Source organism: Heterodontus francisci, chromosome 35, assembly GCF_036365525.1.
Source record: "Heterodontus francisci isolate sHetFra1 chromosome 35, sHetFra1.hap1, whole genome shotgun sequence".
Classification (NCBI taxonomy): domain Eukaryota; kingdom Metazoa; phylum Chordata; class Chondrichthyes; order Heterodontiformes; family Heterodontidae; genus Heterodontus; species Heterodontus francisci.
In genome coordinates this window covers 21404774-21426298 of record NC_090405.1, presented here as the reverse complement: position 1 = coordinate 21426298, position 21525 = coordinate 21404774, and the positions used below count along the sequence as shown (strand labels likewise).

The window sequence follows — 21525 nt, the reverse complement described above, 5'->3', positions numbered from 1 at the left end:
ATTGGAGAAGTTAGGACTGTTTTCCTTGGAGAAAAGAAGGCTAAGAGGAGATTTCATAGTGGTATTCAAAATGATGAGGGGTGTGGACAGAGTGGATAGGGAGAAACTGTTCCCACTTGTGAAAGGATCGAGAATGAGAGGGCACAGATTTAAAGTAATTGGTAAAAGAAGCAAAAGCGACATGGGGTAAAACTTTTTCACGCAGCGAGTGGTTAAAGTTTGAACTGCCTGAGAATGTGATGGAGGCAGGTTTAATTGAAGCATTCAAAGGGGAATTAGACTGTTATCTGAAAAGGAAGAATGTGCAGGATAATGGGGAGAGGACGGGGAAGTGACATGAGGTGAATTGCTCATTTGGAGAGTCAGTGCAGATACGATGGGCCAAATGGCCTCCTTCTGTGCAGTTGTGATTCTGTGATTCCAATATTCAAGTCATTTCTATATATAGTGGTCCTGACACTGACCCTTGTGGACATCACTGTTCACCATCTTCCATTCTGAAAAACAACAAAATACCACAACTCGCTTTTCTTGATATTTCATACATTTTTTAATCTAAGCAGATACTGACCCTCCTATTCCAGGAGCCTCAGTTTTGTTACCCAGCCTTTTATGTGGTAGTTTGTCAAACGCTTTCTGAAAATCCATATAGACATCATCCATTGCTTTCCCTTCATCAACCTTTTCTGTTATTTCATCAAAAAAATCAGTTATTTATTAATAGATGCAGCACTGAAACAGGCCCTTCGGCCCATCAAGTCTGTGCCGACCAACAACCACCCATTTATACCAATCCTACATTATTCCCATATTCCAGACCACATCCCCCACCACCTAACTCCACTAGGGGCAATTCACAATGGTCAATTTACCAATCAATCTGCAAGACTTTGGCTGTGCGAGGAACCCACGCAGTCACAGGGAGAACTCAAACTGCGCACAGACATTAGCCAGAACTGAACACGGGTCGCTGGAGCTGTGAGGCTGCGGTGCTAAACACTGATCGCCCAAAATGACCGTCGTAGGAATCAAACCTACAATCTTCTGATAACCTCGTTAAATACACCAAAGTCAGACGCCTTATCCATTAGGCCACACAGCCAGTAGCAAAGAAGTGGAAAGGTGCTGAACCTCTCAGTTTTCTGTCCACCCCAACCAAGTTCAAGGCCTGAATAATGAACCGATTGCCTCATTAGTTCTGTGAATAATAGTGATTTAATAGACAAAGTTTTGAAACATTCCTGCCCATAAATCTTGATAACAGAGAGTGTGTGGATCTCCTGACTCAGAATGTTTAATGGATACAGTCCTCAGATCCGACTCGGAACCCCTGAACATCCACAGTAAAGACAGTGTGGATGAGGAAATGTAAGAGCCGGGAGCTGAAACTCAGGGACGGCCGAGCTCTCCTGTCATTGAGCTTGTGTGTCTGCTCTGCTCGCCGCACTTCCGGCTCTACTTTGTTTCCAATGAAAAGATGAAAAGGGCCGTTCGGTTTCCCTCTCACTGACAGCGTGTTTCACTCGGGTTAATATAACCCGGGACTTTTGCTGCTGAAATGAATTCTGCAAGGTCCCAGCAAACACACCGGCTCCCTCCTTTCTCCCCTCTTTCTATCGGATTGTTTTACCAGGAGGGGCTCAATAATAACAAACCCCCTGCAGGGAATGACCGCAAATTGAGCATCTAAATGGGGCAAGTGGGCAGCTTTCTGGGTTCTAGGTTCCCCCTACCCCGCCCCTCCCTCCCTCCAGTCCAAGCCCCTCTTCACTTTCTTTGGGACTTTGATGAGGGTGAAATGGGGAAAGTTCCCATTGATGTTTGAATGCTGAATTGCTGCAGGGATCTGCGCACGCGCGATGTAGCCCCGCCCCCGGTGGGACGTCACAATGAGGAGTGGAGCGCATGCGCAGCCTTTCCCCATCCCAGTCTGTGAGGCCATTCACTCAATCAGGGGAAGATGCTTTAAATCAGCTGCTAATGGAGACTTCCCGGGCCCGGGGAAAGGGAACAAACAGCATCTGCTTCCAGCAGCCACTGCTTTGGGAGCGTGTCCGCAGATGTGCTCAGAGATTAGCATTGAGTGGTGGGAAGTTGAGGGGGAGTCGGGGAGTGTTTGTAACAGACACTGTGGAGCAGGAGCTGCTCCCGGAACATGGAGTGAGCCGGGGACACGGGGAAGGGAGAGTTCATTCTCGGACAGTGTCTGTACAGGCTCAGGGAGACACAATGGGAAGAAATCACTATTGAAAATCACTGACAATTTCACCACCCAAAGGAGAGGGAATTTTCCTGCTTTAGTTCCAGTCTCTCACTGTTTGTTGGATTGTGAACAGTGGGGGGAAAATAGCTGCAAAATAACGAGCATTTATTGCAGACACCAGGTGAGAAGTGTGAAAGGCACATTTTAAATAGTGGCTGCTTGTTTTCTGTTGAAATAGAAATGTGACTGTGTAAAGGTCACTGCTCTATCGGACAGTCCCAGTCATTGAGCAGTGCAGGGCTTGTGTTGTTTCTGAATGTCACAAACTTGTTGTAAAACCACTGCAAACACCTGGTAAACAGAAGCTGAATACTGCAGTACTGCAGTGGAGTCAGACACTGACACTGTTTGTGTTCCTGGTTTTCATTTCGCGATTGTTCATAATGATTATGATTGGGACGATTACATTGATCGCTTTTGTATCTTCTACCTCACCAGTTCTTTCATTCCTGCAGGAAAATACATGAAGGAACCTGACTGGATGTGGTGATTCTTGGACACAAGGAAAAGTGCAGTGATCTCGTTCCAACACACAGTCGGTACAGGATCACTCCCAAAGCACAGAGATACTGCCAGCTCATCAGTTCCACTGGAACAAACAAAAGAAGTAGTCAGACAGACACTGATCCCAAAGTCGAGAGAGACACATTTTCAATCCAACAGTCAAACAACAGCAGGAGAGACAGAAGTTGTTTCCATTTCACTCCAATTCAATACAGCTGACAGGTTGATACATCAATCACAGTCCAAAAACAAACTCACTATCAGATCTAAATAAACTCTGTCACCATGGTTACATTTTAAATATAAAACTTGAAACAGAACAGACAAAATTTACATGATTGAAAGGTACAGAATGAATGCAAGGAGGCTTCAAGGGGATTTGGACAGGATAAGTGAATGGGCAAGAACATGGCAGATGGAATATAATGTGAATAAGTGTGAATTTCTCCACTTTGGTAGAATAAACAGAAAGACAGAGTATTTCTTAAATGGTGAGAGGCTGGGAAGTGTTCATGTCCAAAGGTACCTGGGTGTCCTTGTTCATGAGACACTAAAAGCTAGTGTGCAGGTGCAGCAAGCAATTAGGAAGGCAAATGGTATGTTGGCTTCATTGAAAGGGGATTTGAGTACATGGTTAAACATGTATTGCTTCAATTGTATAAAGTCTAGCTGAGACTGCACCTGGAGTATTCTGTACAATTTTGGTTTCCTTATTGAAGGAAGGATAGACTTGTCACAGACGGAGTGCAACAGAGATTCACCGGACTAATCCCCTGGGATGGTGGGATTGTCTTATGATGAGAGACTGCAGAAACTGGGCCGAAATTCTCTGGAGTTTCGAAGAATGAAAGGTGATCTCATTGAAACTTACAAAATTCTTACAGGGTGTGACAGGGTAGATATGGATAGGATGTTTCCTCTGTCTGGTGAGTCTAGAACAAGGGGACACAGACTCAGAATAAGGGCAGGCCATTTGAGACTGAGATGAGCAGGAATTTCTTTACTCAGAGGGTGGGAAATCTGTGGAATTCTTTATCCCAGTGGGCTGTGGAAGATCAATCATTGAACATATTCAAGACAGAAATCGATAGATTTCTAAATACTAACAGGATCAAGGGATATGGAGATAGCAGGAAAAATGGCGTAGAGGTAGATGATCAGTCACGATCTGTTTGAATGTTGGAGCAGGCTTGATGGGCTGAATGGCCTAATGCCCCTATTTCCTATCATCCTTTGAATCCCAATAATGTACATCGGAACGTCAGACCAAGTTATGCATTACATACCAGTTCAAAAATCCCACAGAGATTAAGACTGAAAGATACAGTATCAATTCCATTACTACAAAATGAAGGACTTGGAGCTTGCAGACCAGCCCATGTATAAGATTGAAAGTTATATTTTCATTCACAATCATTTTCACAGAGCTAAATATTAAATACCAATCCACAACTTGTACAGGACTACCAAATAAAACCTACAACTGTAAAATACAGTTAATCCATATTTTAAATTAAACACAAGGCAAACAAATATTGATACATTAAGAGAGTGGGAAACGGTGAGAGCAGAGTGGAGCATAAAGAGCCCAGGAGAGAGAGGGAGCAAGAGTTCACTCGGAGAGCAGGGAACAGCGAGAGCACGCGTCAAAAAAGGCAAAGGAATCCACAATTAATGGGAGAACACTGAATGGTGTAGAGGAAGTGAGGGACGTTGGAGTGAATGTCCACAGATTCCTGAAGTAGCAGTACAGGTCAATAAGGTGGTTCAGCAGGTATATGGAATCCTTTCCTTTATTAACTGAGTTATAGAATATAAGGGTGATCTGGGTGTCCATGTCAATAAGTCACTGACAGCTAACATGCAGGTGCAGCAAGCAATTAGGAAGGCTAATAGTATGTTAGCCTTTATCACAAGAGGATTTGAGTACAGGAGTAGTGAATTCTTGCTTCAATTGGATAGAACCCTGGTTAGACCGCACTTGGAGTACTGTGTACAGTTTTGGTCTCCTTACCTTAGGCAGGATATTATTGCCATGGAGGGAGTTCAACGAAGGTTCATCAGACTTGTTCCTGGGATGGTGGGATTGTCCTATGAAGAGAGACTGGGGAAACTGGGGCTGTCTTCTCTAGAGTTTTGAAGAATGAGAGGTGATCCCATTGAAACCCACAAAATACTTAAAGGACAGTCAGGGTAGATGCAGCTAAGATGTTTCTCCTGGTTGGGGAGTCGAAAATCAGGGGACACAATTTCAAAATAAGGGGGAAGCCACTTAGGACAGAGATGAGGAGAAATGTTGTTACTCAGAGGGTTGTGAATCTTTGGAATTCTCTATCCCAGAGGGCTGTGGAAGCTCAGTCGTTGAGTATGTTTAAAGCAGAGATTGACAGATTTGTAAATACAAATGACATAAGGGAATATGAGGAAAGTGTGGGAAAAAGGGCATTGAAGTGGATGTTCAGCCATGATCATATTGAATGGCGGGGCAGTCTCGATGGGCTGAATGGCCGACTCCTGCTCCTATGTTTCGATGTTCCTAACTCCACATTATCGATGAGACACAGCCTCAGGCCGACTTGTCGGGTGGTGCAAACAGATAACACTGCTTCTGATCTTCACCAGAACAGAGACTGAGATGTAAAATTGATCATCAAACAGACTGTGAGAGAATACAACAGAATAAAACACATGGAGAGACACTGTGGAATAACAAATAGATTTGATTGGAATGTTGAATTTTGATTGGAATGGATAAAACACCAGAAACAGCAGATTAAATTGGGATTCTCATCATTATATTGATCTGAGACAGAAAAGAGAAACTGATGGGAAGAAGGAAGAATGGAACTGTTAAGTTTTTTTGAGTTTTTCACTCACCCATGAAAGCTGATTAAAAAAAGATGCAAATAACAGAGAATTTCACCAAAAAGGGAGATTAAATGCTGCCGAAACCTTGGATCGAAGGATGTCCCAACAGATCACCTGTTTAACTGTCTCCTCACTGGGGGATTTCAATCAGTGAGCAATATTATTCGCTACCTTTTTTTTGTTAAATGAACCCAGAACTGTCACTTGGAGTTAATATCTGCATTCCGACTCCTGAATATTTTCTGGACACATTTCCTGCTGAAAGAACTAAGAACTCTTTTCTAATTTGCACAATACTATATACATCAAACCTCTTAAGCTAGCATCCTTGGTGCTGCTCTCTCTTCTCCCAAACCTCATCTCATGTGACTGTTACATCATCACTCTGACAGTGGGAGGGGTTGATCCCACTATCTTCAGCATTAACCCTTTACATCCTTATACTACACTGTCTGTCCAAACAAATGGGTGGAGGGAACTTCCTTCATTTATTCAAACACTTGAAAATCAACTCAAAGCCATCAGAGAGAGAGAGGGAGAGAGAGTGTCAGAGAACTTCCTGCATCCAGTCCTGACCCTGTCACACTCAGCAGCTGCTCACCCAGACCCCACTCTCATCAACACTGAACATTGTTACAGAGACCCTTCAAATAATGTTTATAAAAGGCGGAAAAATTCAAAGTTCATCGCAGCCGGATTGAATGGAACAAAGTTTAATATCTTCTCACCGTCTCTCAATACCCACGAGACATCGGTTTTCTTATTTGGTTCCTTTGATTTTTCTTGTTCCTGATTGACAAATATTCCAAACCTCGGATCAACCCTCCCACTCGCGTCATGTCTCCAGTCTCGGTTAAAAGCAACACATAACGAGACCAACACTCTGAAACAGACTATGCAGTCACACTTTCCTTCAGTGAGATTAATGTCGAGCTGTTTTCCAGATTGAATGTAACCGTGAACAAATTTGTATCAAAGAAGTTGCCTTTGGCGTATCAGCACTGAATTTCTGGACAAGGAGGAACAGTCATTCCCAACTCACATCCTTCACAAAGGCTGTTTTCTCCTGTGACTGAATTCCAAGTTCAAGTTCACAAAACAGAGATATAAATGATTGAGAAGGAAACTTCTAAAGCATATCACAAGTGTGAAATAAGGCTCTGCTGGGAGTTGAACCCAGGCTCTTCTGTTTACTAGACAGGTGCTTTCACCAACTAAGCTACAGAGCCAAATCACAAATGCTTGCGTAGTTGAAATCAGAGGAGGATCTGTTTATTCTCATCACACTTCTCCACTGGTCACAACATATTTTAACTTTTCCTACTTACTGATACAGTCATATACTCTATTTTTCCCAAAACTGAGAATGGAGGTGGAGGGGCGACATGATTGAGGTTGACAAAGTTATGAGTGGCAGAGACAGAGTGGATAGTCAGAAGCTTTTTCACAGGGTGACAGAGTCAGTTACGAGGGGACATAGGTTTAAGGCGAGGGGGGCAAAGTTTAGAGGGGATGTGCGCGGCAAGTTCTTTACACAGAGGGTGGTGAGTGCCTGGAACTTGCTGCCGGGGAAGGTGGTGGAAGCAGGGAAGATAGCGACGTTTAAGAGGCATCTTGACAAATACATGAATAGGATGGGAAGAGAGGGATACGGTCCCCTGAAGTGCAGAAGGTTTTAGTTTAGACAGGCATCAAGATCGGCGCGGGCTTGGAGGGCCGAATGGCCTGTTCCTGTGCTGTACTGTTGTTTGTTCTTTGTACATAGATAACACGTTTATAGATGTGGTCACCCCACAGTTTAAGAGTATGCAGGGAGAGAGGGAATGGGTGCCCACCAGGCAGTCAAAAAGAATCAGGCAGGTAGTGCAGGACACCCCGAGTGCGTCTCACTCTCCAGCAGGTATTCAGTTCTGAATACAGAGGACAATGATGCTTCACCTGGGGAGTGCAGCCGGAGCCAAGTCCATGACACCATGGGTGACTCAGCAGCAAAGGGGAGTACAGGGAAGACTGGAAAAGCCATAGTGATAGGTGATTCAATCGTCAAGGGAACAATCAGGTGTTTCTATGGCCACAGACGTGAATCCAGGAATGGAGTGTTGGCTCCCTGGTGCCAGGGTCAAGGATGTCATTGAGCAGTTACAGAGCACCCTGAAGCGGGAGGGTGAACAGCCAGCAGTGGTAGTCCACATCAGAACCAACAACATAGGTAGATATAAGGATGTTGTGCTGCAGTCAGAACTTAGGGAGTGAGGTAAGAAATTAGCAAGCAGGACATCAAAAGTAATAATCTCCGGATTACTCCAAGTGCCACGTGCAAGTGAGTACAGGAATAGATGGATAAGACAGATGAATGTACAGGAATAGATGGATAAGACAGATGAACGTGTGGCTGGAAAAATGGTGCAGGAGGGAGGACTTTCGATTTTTGGGACAGGTTGGATGGGTTGCACCTGAACCGAGCCAGGACGGAGTTCCTTGCAGGATGTTTTGCTGGTGCTGTTGGGGAGGGTTTAAACTAGTTTGGCAGGGAGATGGGGACTGGAAGGTAGAGTCAGATCAGAAATGAAAATGGAAGGCAGAAAATTAATGGAGTCTGGAAGAGAGAGGAAACACTGATTAGAAAATTCAAAACAAAAAATGTTGGCAGTGCTCAAGGATATCTAAATCAATGCAAGGAGTATAGCAAATGAAGCAGATGAGCTCAGGGCACAGTTAGACACATGGCAGTATGATATCATAGCTATTACACAAACATGGCTAAAGGAGGGACAGGCATGGCAGCTCAATCTTCCTGGTTTTCATGACGTGAGAGGGAAGGGGATAAAAAAGGAGGGGGAGTGGCAATTTTGGTCAAAGAAACTATTACAGCTGTGAGGAGGGATGATATGTTGGAAGGTTTATCAAATGAGACCGTATAGATTGAGCTGAGGAACAAAAAAGAGGCAATCACACTGCTGGGAGTGTACTATAGACCCCTAAACAGTCAGAGGGAGATGGAAGAGCAGATATGCAGGCAAATATCTGAGAAGTGCAAGAACAATAGGGCAGTAACAGTGGGGGATTTGTACCACCCAAACATTAACTGGGATACTTTTTGTGTAGAGGGAATTGAGGGAGCAGAATTCTTGAGGTGCATTCAGGAATACTTTTTTAGCCAATATGTAGCAAGTCCAACAAGAGAGGGTGAAGTTTTAGACTTAGTTTTCGGAAATGAAGAGGGGCAGGTGGAAGGAGCGGCAGTGGGACAGCAATTTGGTGGTAGTGATCATAATTCAGTCAGTTTTAATATAATTATGGAAAGGACAAGGACAGAACAGGAGTTAGAGTTCTCAATTGGGGTAAGACCAACTTTACTAAGGTGAAGATTGATTTACCGAAAGTGGACTGAAAACAGGTAGTTGAAGGTAAATCAGTGTCAGAGCAGTGGGAAGAATTCAAAGGGGAGATTCCAGGGGTTCAGAGTCAACATGTTCCCACAAAGAAAAAGGGTGGGAAGGCCAAATCTAGAGCCCCATGGATGTCAAGGAGTTTACGGGTATAATAAGGCAGTAAAGGAAAGTTTATGCCCAACACAGAGAACTGAATACAACAGAAAGCCGAGAGGAGTATAGAATGTGGAGGGGGGAAATCAACATTGAAATTAGGAAAGTTAAGCGACAGCATAAAAGAATATTGGCAATCAAAATTATGGTGAACCCAAAGATGTTTTATCAATACATTGAGAGTAAAAGGATAAATAAGGAAAGAATAGGGCACAGAAAAGACCAAAAAGGTAACCTATGTGTAGGGCAGAAGATGCTGGCATTGTTCTGAATAAATACTTTGCATCTGTCTTCACAAAAGAGGGGGAAGATGCATATATTGTAGATAAGGAAGAGGGGTGTGAAGTATGGATGTGATCCATACAGAGGGAGAGAGGACATATTAATGGGATTAGTGTATATGAAAGTTGATAAATCACGAGCGCCGGATGGGATGCACCTCAGGCTGTTAAAAAGAAGCAAGAGAGGAAATAGCAGAAGAGCTGATCATCATTTTCCAGACCTCACTGGATACAGGTTTTGTGATGGAGGATTGGAGGACTGCTAACCTTGTACCTTTGTTTAAAAAGGGAGTGAGGGAGACCAAATAATTACAGGCCAGTCAGTCTAACATCAGTAGTGGGCAAATTATTGGAATCTATTCTGAGAGACAGGATAAAATGTTACTTCGAAAGGCACAGATTAATCAAGGATAGTCAGCATGGATTTGTTAAGGGAAGATCTTGTCTAACCAACTTGATCGAAATTTTGAAGAATTAAGAAGGAAGATAGATGAGGGTAGTGCAGTTGATGTAGTCTTCACGGATGTAAATGTAGGGGGTATGAGTTTGCAGATGGCACAAAGATTGGCTGTGTGGTAAATAGCAAGGAGGATAGCTGTAGACTGCAGGAAGATCTTCATGGTCTGGTCAGATGGACAGAAAAATGGCAAATGGAATTCAATTCAGAAGTGTGAGTTGATGCACTTGGGGAGGTTAAACAAGGCAAAGGAATACACAATTAATTGGAGAAGACTGAGAGGTGTAGAGGAAGTGAGGGACCTTGGAGTAAATGTCCACAGATCCCTGAAGGTAGCAGGACAGGTCGTTAAGGTGGTAAGAAGGCATATGGAATTCTTTCCTTTATTAGCCGAGGTATAGATTTAAGAGCAGGGAGGTTATGCTGGAACTGTATAAATCATTAGTCAGGCCACAACGAATACTGTATGCAGTTCTGATCACCTTATTACAGAAAGGATATAATTGCACTAGAGAGGGGGCAGAGGAGATTCACGAGGATGTTGCCGGGATTGGAAAAATGCAGCTATGAGGAAAGACTGGATAGGCTGGGGCTGTTCTCCTTGGCACAGAGAAGGCTGAGGGGAAATCTCATTGAAACATACAAAATTTTGAGGTGCCTGGATAGAGTTGAAGTGAAGGGCCTATTTACCTTAGCAGAGAGGTCAGTGACTGGGGGAAACAGATTTAAAGTGATCTACACTAATGGAATTGATTCTGTATCTTTCCATTTCACAGTGTGGTTGAGTTCTGAACTGGTATCTAATTTGTGTCTCAGGTTACAATATCTTTCAGCACCTTAGAAACTTTCTCTGTAATGAATGTTGAACTTGTATGTAACTTGTATCTCAGGGTACACTATGGGGATGTTTAAACATCCTTTATCATGAATGGATGTGAGCTTTGAGTATGGTATTTAATTTAAATCTCAGGGTACAGCATTACGTTAGATTCTGTGCCATTCAATCAATACTGTGTGCCAATTCTATCTGATATTTAATTGATAGCTAAGTCTGCATTATATTTAGATTGACACATTGTATTTCAATCTGTTAATGAGTGTGACTTTGACCTGGGATTGAGGTATCTGACTGTCAATGGGACTGAATTGGGGTGAAATGGAAACAACTTATTTATCTCCTGCTTTGTTTGATTGTTGGATTGAAAGTGTGTCTCTGGAACTCGGGATCAATGTGGGCCTGACTACCTCTGCAGTCTGAGACCAGGGAACTGATGAACTGTCTATCCCTCTGTACTCTGAGTGATAATGTACCTACTGTGTGTGAGAGGAGCTGGCTGCACTGTTCCTTGTGCCTCGAGTGCAGCAACCATCACATTCATCACGATTCCTTCAAGTATTTGCCTGCATGAAGAAAAAATATGTCTTAACTCAAGAACAGGGGAGGTGCAAAATATCAAAGAGGTGAATTTAATTTTGCAATTAATAATCATTAAAAACACCCACAAATGAAAACCAGCGTCAGTATCTGTCTCCACTGAAGTACTGAAGCTCCCAGCTCCTGCATCACAAGTGTTCTGGGCAGATCCATCCAGACAAAACACTGCACTGGGATCGTCCCAACTGCTCGATGCTCTACACATATTTCCAGCCACCCTGCTTCATATGCACAAATAAAGAAAAATAAAGCCCCATATGTATATCCCTCAATTCCTTTCTTCCCATACAGTTGTTCCACCTCCCCTTAAATGCATCGATATTATCGCCTCGACCTCTCCCTGTGGTTGCAAATTCCAGATTCTAACCACTCACTACGTAAATACCTTTTTCATGAATTTCTCATTGGTTTTATGAATGTCGATTTTATATTTTTGGCTCTTGTTTCAGACAACACCACAAGAGGAAACATATCTGCATGTATTCTATAGAAGCCCTTCACTATTTCCTCACTTTTTTCATTTGTTAGTGTGATGTAGGCATCACTGGCTATGCCAGCATTTATTGCCCATTCCAAATTGCCCTTGACAAAATGGTGGTGAGCTGCCTTCTTGAGCTGCTGCAGTCCTTGAGATGTAGGAATTCCAATGGTGCTGTTTGGAAGGGAGTTCCAGGATTTTGACCCAGTGACAGTGCAGGAATGGTGATATAGTTCCAAGTCAGGATGGTGTGTGGCTTGGAGGGGAACTTGCAGGTGGTAGTGTTCCCATGCATCTGCTGCCCTTGTCCTTGTTGGTGGTAGAGGTTCCAGGTTTGGAAGGTACTGTCGAAGAAGCCTTGGTGTGTTGCTGCAGTGCATCTTTTAGCTGGTACGCACTGCTGCCACTGTGCTTCAGTGGTGAATGGAGTGAATATTGAAGGTGGTGGATGTGGGCAATCAAACAGGCTACTTGAGTGTTGTTGGAGCTGCACTTATCCAGGCAAGTGGGCAGTATTCCATCACACTCCTGACTTGTGCCTTGTGAATGGTGGACGGATGTGGGGAAACAGGAGGTCAGTTACTCGCCGCAGAATTCCTAGCCTCTGACCTTGCTCTTGCAGTCACAGCACTTATATGGCTGGTCCAGTTCAGTTTCTGGTCAATGGTAACCAATGGTCAATGTTAATGGTGGGGGATTCAGTGATGGTAATGCCATTGAACATCAAGGGGAGATGATTAGATTCTCTCTTGTTTGAGATGGTCATTGCCTGGCACTTATCTGATGCCAATGTTACTTGCCACTTATCAGCCCAATCCTGGATGTTGTGCAGGTCTTGCTGCATCTGGACATGGGCTGCTTCAGTATCTGAGGAGTCATGAATGGTGCTGAACATTGGGCAATCATCAGAAAACATCCACACTTCTGGCCTTGTGATGGAGGGAAGGTTGTTGATGAAGCTGCTGAAGATGGTTGGGCCTAGAACACGAGCATAAGGAATTCCAGCTGTAATGGCCGGAGACTGAGATTATTGACCTGAACAACCACAGCCATCTTCCTTAGTGCTAGGTATGACTGCAAACAGCAGAGCATTTTGCCCCGATTTCTATTTACATTGGTTTTGCTAGGGCTGCCTTGTTGCCATACATGTCAAAGGCTGCCTTCATGTCAAGGGCAGTCACTCCCACCTCACAATGCAATGTTTATTTAACTCTAAAATAAAAGCAAAAGTCTGTAGATGCTGGAAATATGAAATAAACAAAAATGCTGGAAATACTCAGCAGTTCAGGCAGCATTTGTGGAGGGAGAAACACAATTAACATTTCAGGTCTGTGTCCTTTCATTTTACAATATGCTTTATGTCCTGGTAGATAACAGTGCATTCAGTCTGCAGAAATGGAATTAATACTGTATCCTCCAGTCTGACCACTTGTGAGATTTGTGGAGTGGTGTGTAACATGGAGCTCGGTCTGCAGTCTGGGTACATTATTGAGATTAATTCTGTACTTTACAATCAGGGACTGTTGTGTCTGTTCTATCTGACATTGAATTTGTAGTTCAGGCTGCTGTCTTGTGAGAGTGACACAGTGCCTTGCAATCTGATAGTGGGTGTGATTTTGGACTGGGATTGATGTATCTACCTGTCAGTGGGACGGAGTTGGGGTGAAATGGAAACAACTTCAGTCTGTCATGCTCTGTGTGACTGTTGGATTGACTGTTAGTCTCTGGAACTTGGGATCAGTGCCGGTCTGACTACTTCTGCTGGCAGTGATTGTGGAACTGATGTCTCTTTTCTCTCTGAGTGATACTGTCCTTACTGTGTGTGAGAAGCCGGCTGCACTTCCCCTTGTGCTGAGGCATCATTCTATTTATTCTGCTTCCTTCAAGTATTTTCCTGTAGAAAGAAAAAGTATTTATTATAATTCAGGAAGAGGTGTGGTGGAAGTTACAAGAGAGACCAAAACAATTTTTGAATGAATAATCATTGTGAACAATCACAAAGGAAACCCAGCAATACAGAGTCAGTGTCTGATTCCACTGCAGTCCTTCAGCCCCCAGCTACTGCACACCAGGGGCTTTGGCCGTTTTACAACAATTAAATGACATCCAGAAACAATCCACTGGGCCATGAATGGGACTGACCGACGGAGCAGGGACTTTTACACAGGTCAGATTTCCAGTTCCCGCTCCCATGGTCTAACCGTTCAAGCGAAACCAAACAGCCGCTGTTTAAAATGTGTCCTTCACACTTCTCACTTGGTGCCTATAATAGATTCTCTTTGTGTAACTCCCCACATTCTGACTGTCCGCTTCTGTTTCCACACTTCACTGTCCAACAACAATAAACTGCGGGACCAGGCTGGATCGCTCTCTTTGAGCTGGCACGGACATGTTCGGCCGAATGGCCTCATTCTGCGCCGGAAATTTTCTATGTTTCTGTTTGCTGAATTGTTGCCTGAATCTGCGCCTGCGCTCCCCTCCCCCAGCACTGCCTGTGAGCGGAAGAAGATGGTTTAAAACAGCCGCCAATGGAGAGATCCCGTTCCCGGGGGAAGGAAGCAAACAGCAGCCTCCTTCCAGCAGCACATCGCTTTGGGAGCGTGTCCGCAGATAGACTCAGAGATCAGCATCGAGTCCGGGGCAAGTTCAGGGGCAGGCGGGGGCTGTTTGTAAGAGGCGGAATGGAGAATCAACTGGTCCCGGAACATGGGGTGAGTGGGGGAAGGGAGAGACCATTCTCAGGCTGTGTGTCGACGGGGAAAGGAGACAGAATGGGAAGAACCTGTTACTGCAGTGCAGTCAAACAATGATAATATTTGTATGACTGGGCTTCCTTTGTGGGGGCTCATTATTATTCGAGAGATTAAATTCATTAAAATCCTGTATTTTCTATCTCACCTGTATTTTAGTTATAAACATACTTTTGTTCAAACAGACAAATAATTGAATGAACCAGAATAAATGTGATGTTTCCTCCACCCAAGTTACAAGGAAGAGTGTCACCAGCTCCTTCTCACACACAGTCCGTACATTATCACTCACAGAGCGCAGAGACACAGACAGGTCATCAGTTCCACAGTCTCAGACAGCAGAAATAGTTCCAGAGACACATTTTCAATCCATCAATCAAACAGAACAGGAGAGACGGACGTTGTTTCCATGTCACCCCAACTCAGTACCACTGACAGGTAGATTCATAAATCCCAGTCCAAATTCTCACCCACTATCAAATTATCAGTGTGTCAATCCCACAATAGTGCAACCTCAGCTACAAATTAAATACACATAGAACTGACACATGGTTCCCTTTTCAAAGTTATAGAATTAAGGGCGGTGCAGTGGTTGGCACCGCAGCCTCACAGCTCCAGCGACCCGGGTTCAATTCTGGGTACCGCCTGTGTGGAGTTTGCAAGTTCTCCCTGTGTCTGCGTGGGTTTCCTCCAGGTGCTCCGGTTTCCTCCCACATGACCAAAAGATTTACAGGTTGATAGGTAAATTGGCCATTATAAATTGCCCCTAGTATAGGTAGGTGGTAGGGAAATATAGGGACAGGTGGGGATGTGGTAGGAATATGGAATTAGTGTAGGATTAGTATAAATGGGTGGTTGATGGTCGGCACAGACTCGGTGGGCCGAAGGGCCTGTTTCAGTGCTGTATCTCTAAACTAAACTAATATAATCTGAGATTCAAGTTAAATACCAGCCCAATATTTACACGTTATCAGTTTATTATCAGTATTAATTCCCATAATGTGTCCAGACATATACATTAGATACAAGTGCAAATCTGAAGTGCATAATCAGATTGAGAGATTCTGAAATATCGTATAACCTGAGATACAAACTCAGATTCCAGTTTAAAACTCATCCGGATTGTGAAACTAAAAGATACATTATAAATTTGATGAGTTTAGTCTGAGCTATAAATTACATACCAGTCCTGAAACCTCATAGTGTCAGATGGAAGATACTGTACAATTCCAGACTGAGCTCATTTTCCACACAAGTCCAAGATTCTCCCTCAGAGTCAGACTGAATGGCATTGATCAAATTGATTAGTACAGCCTGAGTTACACTTGCACATCAATCCTGTATCAGATTGAAAGATACATTATCTTTCACTATTATGTTCACAGTGACAGATATTTAATACTTGGCAAAACTTCAAACATATTGTCTGCTTAAAACCGACCACATCTGTGGCCTGTTGCTCTGCTGACATTTTATGCAGAATGAATCCAGGCTTGCAAACAGTCCCAGGGACGGAAGGTTATACAATGAATCCCCCACTCACACAGAGTACCAGATACTGACAGATAAAGTGATGCTGATACACATGCTCAGTGCCAGATGCTGAAAACTATAGGTTGATTATTGCACTCACTCACAGTACCTCAGCCTGAGTCATCTAAAGCAACCTAACACACAAATAGTAGCACTGAGAGATTGAGAAAGAGTCCAAAACTCACATAGAGTACCAGGCACTGACAGATACAAACTGAAAACTACACACACATGGATATGGGATTGGCTAACTCACAGAAAACAGAGAGTGGGGATAAATGGAGCATTTTCAGATTGGCAAACTGTACCCAATGGAGTACCACAGGTACAGTGCTGGGGCCTCAACTATTTATGGTCTATATTAATAACTTGCATGAAGGGACCAAGTATATTGTTGCCAAATTTGTAGATGGTACAAAGATAGGTAGGAAAGCAAGTTGTGAGGAGGACACAATGTGTCTGCAAAGAGATATAGATAGGTTAAGTCAGTGGGAAAACATTTGGCAGATGGAGTATAATATGGGGAAATGTGAGATTGTCTACTTTGGTAGGTAGAATAGAAAAACAGAATATTATTTACATAGAGAGAGACTGCAGAATGCTGCTGTACCAAGGAATCTGGGTGTCCAGGTACATGAATTACAAAAATGTTAGCATGAAGGTATAGCAAGTAATTAGGAAGGCAAATGGAATGTTGGCATTTTTAGCAAGGGGAATGGAGTTTAAAAGTAAGGAAGTTTTGCTATAACTTTACAGGGGATTAGTGACATCCCAATTCCATACAGTTTTGGTCTCCTTACATAAGGAGGAATATACTTGCATTGGAATCAGTTCAAAGAAGGTTCACTCGACTGATTGCTGGGATGTTGGATTGTCTTCTGAGAAAAAGTTGAGCAGGTTGGGCCTATACTCACTGGAGTTTAGAAGATTGAGTGGTGATCTTATTGAAACCTGTAAGATTCTCAGTGGGCTGGACAGGTAGATGCTGAGAGGATGTTTCTCCTTGTGGGGGATTATAGAATTAGGGGCCAGAGTTTAAGATGAGCAGTCTCTCTTTCAAGAAGGAGATGAGGAGGAATTTCTTCTCTGAGAGGGTTGTTAATCTTTGGAATTCTGCTCTCCAGAGGACTGTGGAGGCTGTGTCATTGAATATATTCAACGCAGCGATAGACAGGTTTTTGATCAACAACAGAGTCAATGGTTATGGGGGCAGGCAGGAAAGTGAAGTTATGGCCACAATCAGAACAGCCATGATCTTATTGAGTGGCAGAGCAGGCTTGATGGGCCAAATGGTCTACTCCTGTCCTATTTCGTATCTTCTTATGTTCTTACACACACACACACACACACACAACCAATGTGTGGCGGATCTAGAATTAATCCCACTTTCATACACAATACCAGTGACTGAAAGGTACAGAATTAATCCCACAGATAGATACAGTACCACCGACAGGTACAGAATGAATCCCATGCTCACAGTCAGCACCCGGGATCGAAAGATACACGTGATTCCTACCCTCACATAACAATATCAGACTGAGTTACAGAATGATTTACACATTCATACTGGGCACCAATGACTGCGAATTAATTCATCCCACAATCACACACACTACCAAAGGCTGACAGATACAGAATTAATCCCACACTCCTATGTAGTAGCAAAGACTGACACATACAAAATCATTCTCAAATACTCCTACAGTACCTGGCAGATTCAGTGACTGCCAAACTCACATAAATCACCAGAGACTGACAGATAAAGAATGAACTCACACACACACTGAGATACTGACAGATATACCTTGAATTCCACACATACAGAACCACTGACAGATTCAGACTAAGTCCCAAATCACATAACATTCCAGAGACTGACAGAATGAATCAAATCCTCACACACAGTGCCACTGACAGAATGTATTCCACACTCACATACAATACCGAAGACTGCCAGATACAGAATGTATCTCACACTTACACAAAGTACCAGTGAGTGACAGGTACAGAATGAATCCCACATTCACACATGACGTTAGAGATGGACAGCCAAAAAACAATAAGACTGCCAGAATAGATAGAATTCACATCAAAATTCTAAAATATGGCAGAGAAACACTCGACACAAATACATGTCTCATTTCCCTCATCTGGAAGGAGGAGAGGGGATCGCCGTGATGCGGTAATTGTGATCATCTTTAAAAAAAGTTGACACGACCGACTGTGTTAACTATAGAGGGGTATCCCTGCTGTCCACCACAGGGAAGGTCATCACAAGAGTCCTTCTCAACTGCCTCCTCCCCGTGGCTGAAGAGCTCCTACTGGAATCACAATGTGGATTCTGTCCATCAACAGGCACAGTGAACATAATCTTCACAGCAAGACAACTTCAAGAAAATGTAGGGAGCAGCAGCAACTTTTATACATGGCCTTCTCTGACCTGACAAAGGCCTTCGACTCTACCAACCGAGAGGGATTATGGAATGTCCTCCTCAAACATACTGCACTACGACATGCAAGCTGTAATCCTTGCCAACGGATCTATCACTGACCCAATCCGAGTGCAAACTGGGGTCAAGTAAGGCTGTGTCATCGGCACCAATGCTCTTTTCCATCTTCCTTGCTGCAACACTCCACCTCATCTCCTCACACTCAAACACAGTACCTGACAGAGACAGAATGAATCCATACAGCACCAGAGACTGAGTTACCAAATTACATAAAACACTCAAACACAGTAGTCTAGACTAAAAATGAAATTAATTGCACACTCACATGCAATAGCAGAGACACAATGACACAGAATCAGTCAATAAGTGTCCTCCTAACAACAGCCAGGACATTTCCAGGAAGCTCCACACAGGGAGCAGCTCTTTCAATATAAACTGGGGCTGGAGAGAGTCTTTGTGAAATATACTTCCTGATTGCTGTCCGGGGATTTGTGATTGGTTGCAAATATTTAATCTGATTGGATGGCGAAAGAGACCAAATGTCGAATTACAATATTAAATCGTTGGGACATCACTCCCAATCACCCAATCACAATCTTTACTTTTCCCCATCCCTTATTAGCATAGTGCTGTGGGATTGTCTATTTAATCCGCACTCGGAAGAGGTTTGGTTTATTTCTGAGTATGAAATTGAAACTGAAGATGGTTGAGGAGAAGAAGAAAGCAGCTGCTAAGAAGGGCGCCAAGAAAACCTTAAATAAACCGTCAGCAAAGGGCGGCAAGAAGCGGAGAAAGTCGAGGAAGGAGAGTTACTCCATCTACATCTACAAAGTGATGAAGCAGGTTCACCCCGACACCGGCATCTCCTCCAAGGCCATGAGTATCATGAACTCGTTTGTGAACGATATTTTCGAGCGCATCGCGGGTGAGGCTTCCCGCCTGGCCCATTACAACAAGCGCAGCACCATCAGCTCCCGGGAGATCCAGACCGCCGTGCGCCTGCTGCTGCCCGGGGAGCTGGCCAAGCACGCCGTGTCGGAAGGGACAAAGGCGGTGACCAAGTACACCAGCTCCAAGTAAAACTGCACAATGGACTGAATAACATCCCAAACACAACGGCTCTTTTAAGAGCCACCCACAATCTCTCTGAAAAAGCTGCATCCGAACATCTCTATGAAATCATTTTAAGACAATGTGTAACATAATAAATGTCCCACTGCTGTGTTTTTGTCTGCTGTCCCATAAACCGAACTCAAACCCATAATCCGCTCATCCGCCTTTACTTTTTCGCTTAAAGCTGTTATTGTGGTTTTGCACAGCCCCTGAATGACCGCATTAACAGCTGCTTTCAGCGGCAAGAGTCAGACCTCAGTCCCTTCACTCTATTCCTGAAATGTGAACTGATTCATCATTTTATTAACAGTAACTCTCCGCAGTGTTACTGCCCGGAATGGGATTATCACACAGCAGACTAAGGGCAGTTTGAGGACTCGATCCTGCTTCCTCTTTTCAGAGAAGGACACTGATTGAAGATAAACTGAATGTTTCCCTTCAGGGAAATGCTGTGAACAGGGATTTAGTCCCTCCCGGGACAGTTTGAAAGCAATTGGAGAAAGATCCACAATTTAAATAACATTTTAAACCCGCGTCTGTAATTCGTGACGGAAAAAGTTGAATAAAACAAAATAAAGAGAAGGGATTTTAAATATTTGACGAAGGATGACATTTATTTTAATCCACTCCTTTCTGACAATGAAATTGGCGGTCTTTTTGAAATTGACAAATTTTCTGCTTCTGATGTTTTGGCGGTAAACCCCGCCCTCTTCTGTTGTCAGTGACCTGATTGGTGAAGAATATAGGCAAATGAGGTGAATTAAGTACCGGCCAATGGGGAGAGTTTTCAGTCGAGAAGTAAAGTAAATGCGGCGGAAATTATCCATTCTTTGTGAAAGTATTTGCGAGATTGTGGAAATGTCTGGAAGAGGAAAGACCGGCGGCAAAGCTCGGGCCAAGGCCAAGTCTCGGTCTTCCCGGGCCGGACTGCAGTTCCCGGTGGGCCGTGTTCACAGGCTCTTGAGAAAGGGCAACTATGCTGAGCGTGTGGGTGCCGGAGCCCCGGTCTATTTGGCTGCTGTGCTCGAGTATCTGACTGCTGAAATCCTCGAGCTGGCCGGGAACGCGGCCCGGGACAACAAGAAGAGCCGCATCATCCCCAGACACCTGCAGTTGGCCGTCCGCAACGATGAGGAGCTCAACAAGTTGCTGGGGGGAGTGACTATTGCTCAGGGCGGGGTGCTGCCCAAGAAAACCAGTGCTCAGAGCTCCCAGAAAAAGTAAAGCGGCCAAAATGTCATCAAATAAACCAAAGGCTCTTTTCAGAGCCACCCACAGTCTCTGTGAAAGGGCTGGTTACTGTCTGATTCCAGAATGCCAGTAACAGGACCGAATGAGAACTATTTCAAATGTTTAAGCATCTGTTTCAGTGATTTCTCACTCACCCCAAAACCTGTCTAATTTATTACTTCCACAGAGTGAGTTATTTGTCCCGTTACAGATTGCTGAATAGAGTCTTACCGCCATGTACAGATAAGTAGACAAAAAAATTACAGATTAAAACTTCGTAATATATATAATCCATCAAAAGCTTTTTTTATTCCGCTTTTATCAGCACAAAGTCCTGGCCCGATTTTAAGAACAGCTTTAAACTAACGCCAGATTTACCATTAATTCGCTTCTTTCCGACACTGAAATTGACGGCTTTTTCGAATTCAAACTTTCTGCCAATTTAAGCCAGTGATTTGTTGTATTTTCTAATTCGAGGCTCTGCGATTGGTTAAGACATGTGAATGAGACGTGGGTGACCAATCAGAAGTGGGCTCTGGATAGCGCGGGCTCAAGCTGTGGGAATTCCAGGTCCCTGAATGATTGAGCTGAAACTGATCAGTTTCACAAACCCTG

General features: G+C 43.7%; 2 non-coding genes across 2 annotated transcripts; both read right to left on the bottom strand.

Moving 5' to 3' along the window:
- Positions 1 to 1013: 1013 nt before the first annotated feature.
- Positions 1014 to 1102, bottom strand: trnaq-uug (transfer RNA glutamine (anticodon UUG)). Its single transcript is given in 2 exon segments — positions 1014 to 1049; positions 1066 to 1102. It is a non-coding gene; the product is annotated as a tRNA-Gln (tRNA).
- Positions 1103 to 6790: 5688 nt separating this feature from the next.
- trnat-agu (transfer RNA threonine (anticodon AGU)) lies at positions 6791 to 6864 on the bottom strand. Its single transcript has one exon. It is a non-coding gene; the product is annotated as a tRNA-Thr (tRNA).
- Positions 6865 to 21525: the final 14661 nt, after the last annotated feature.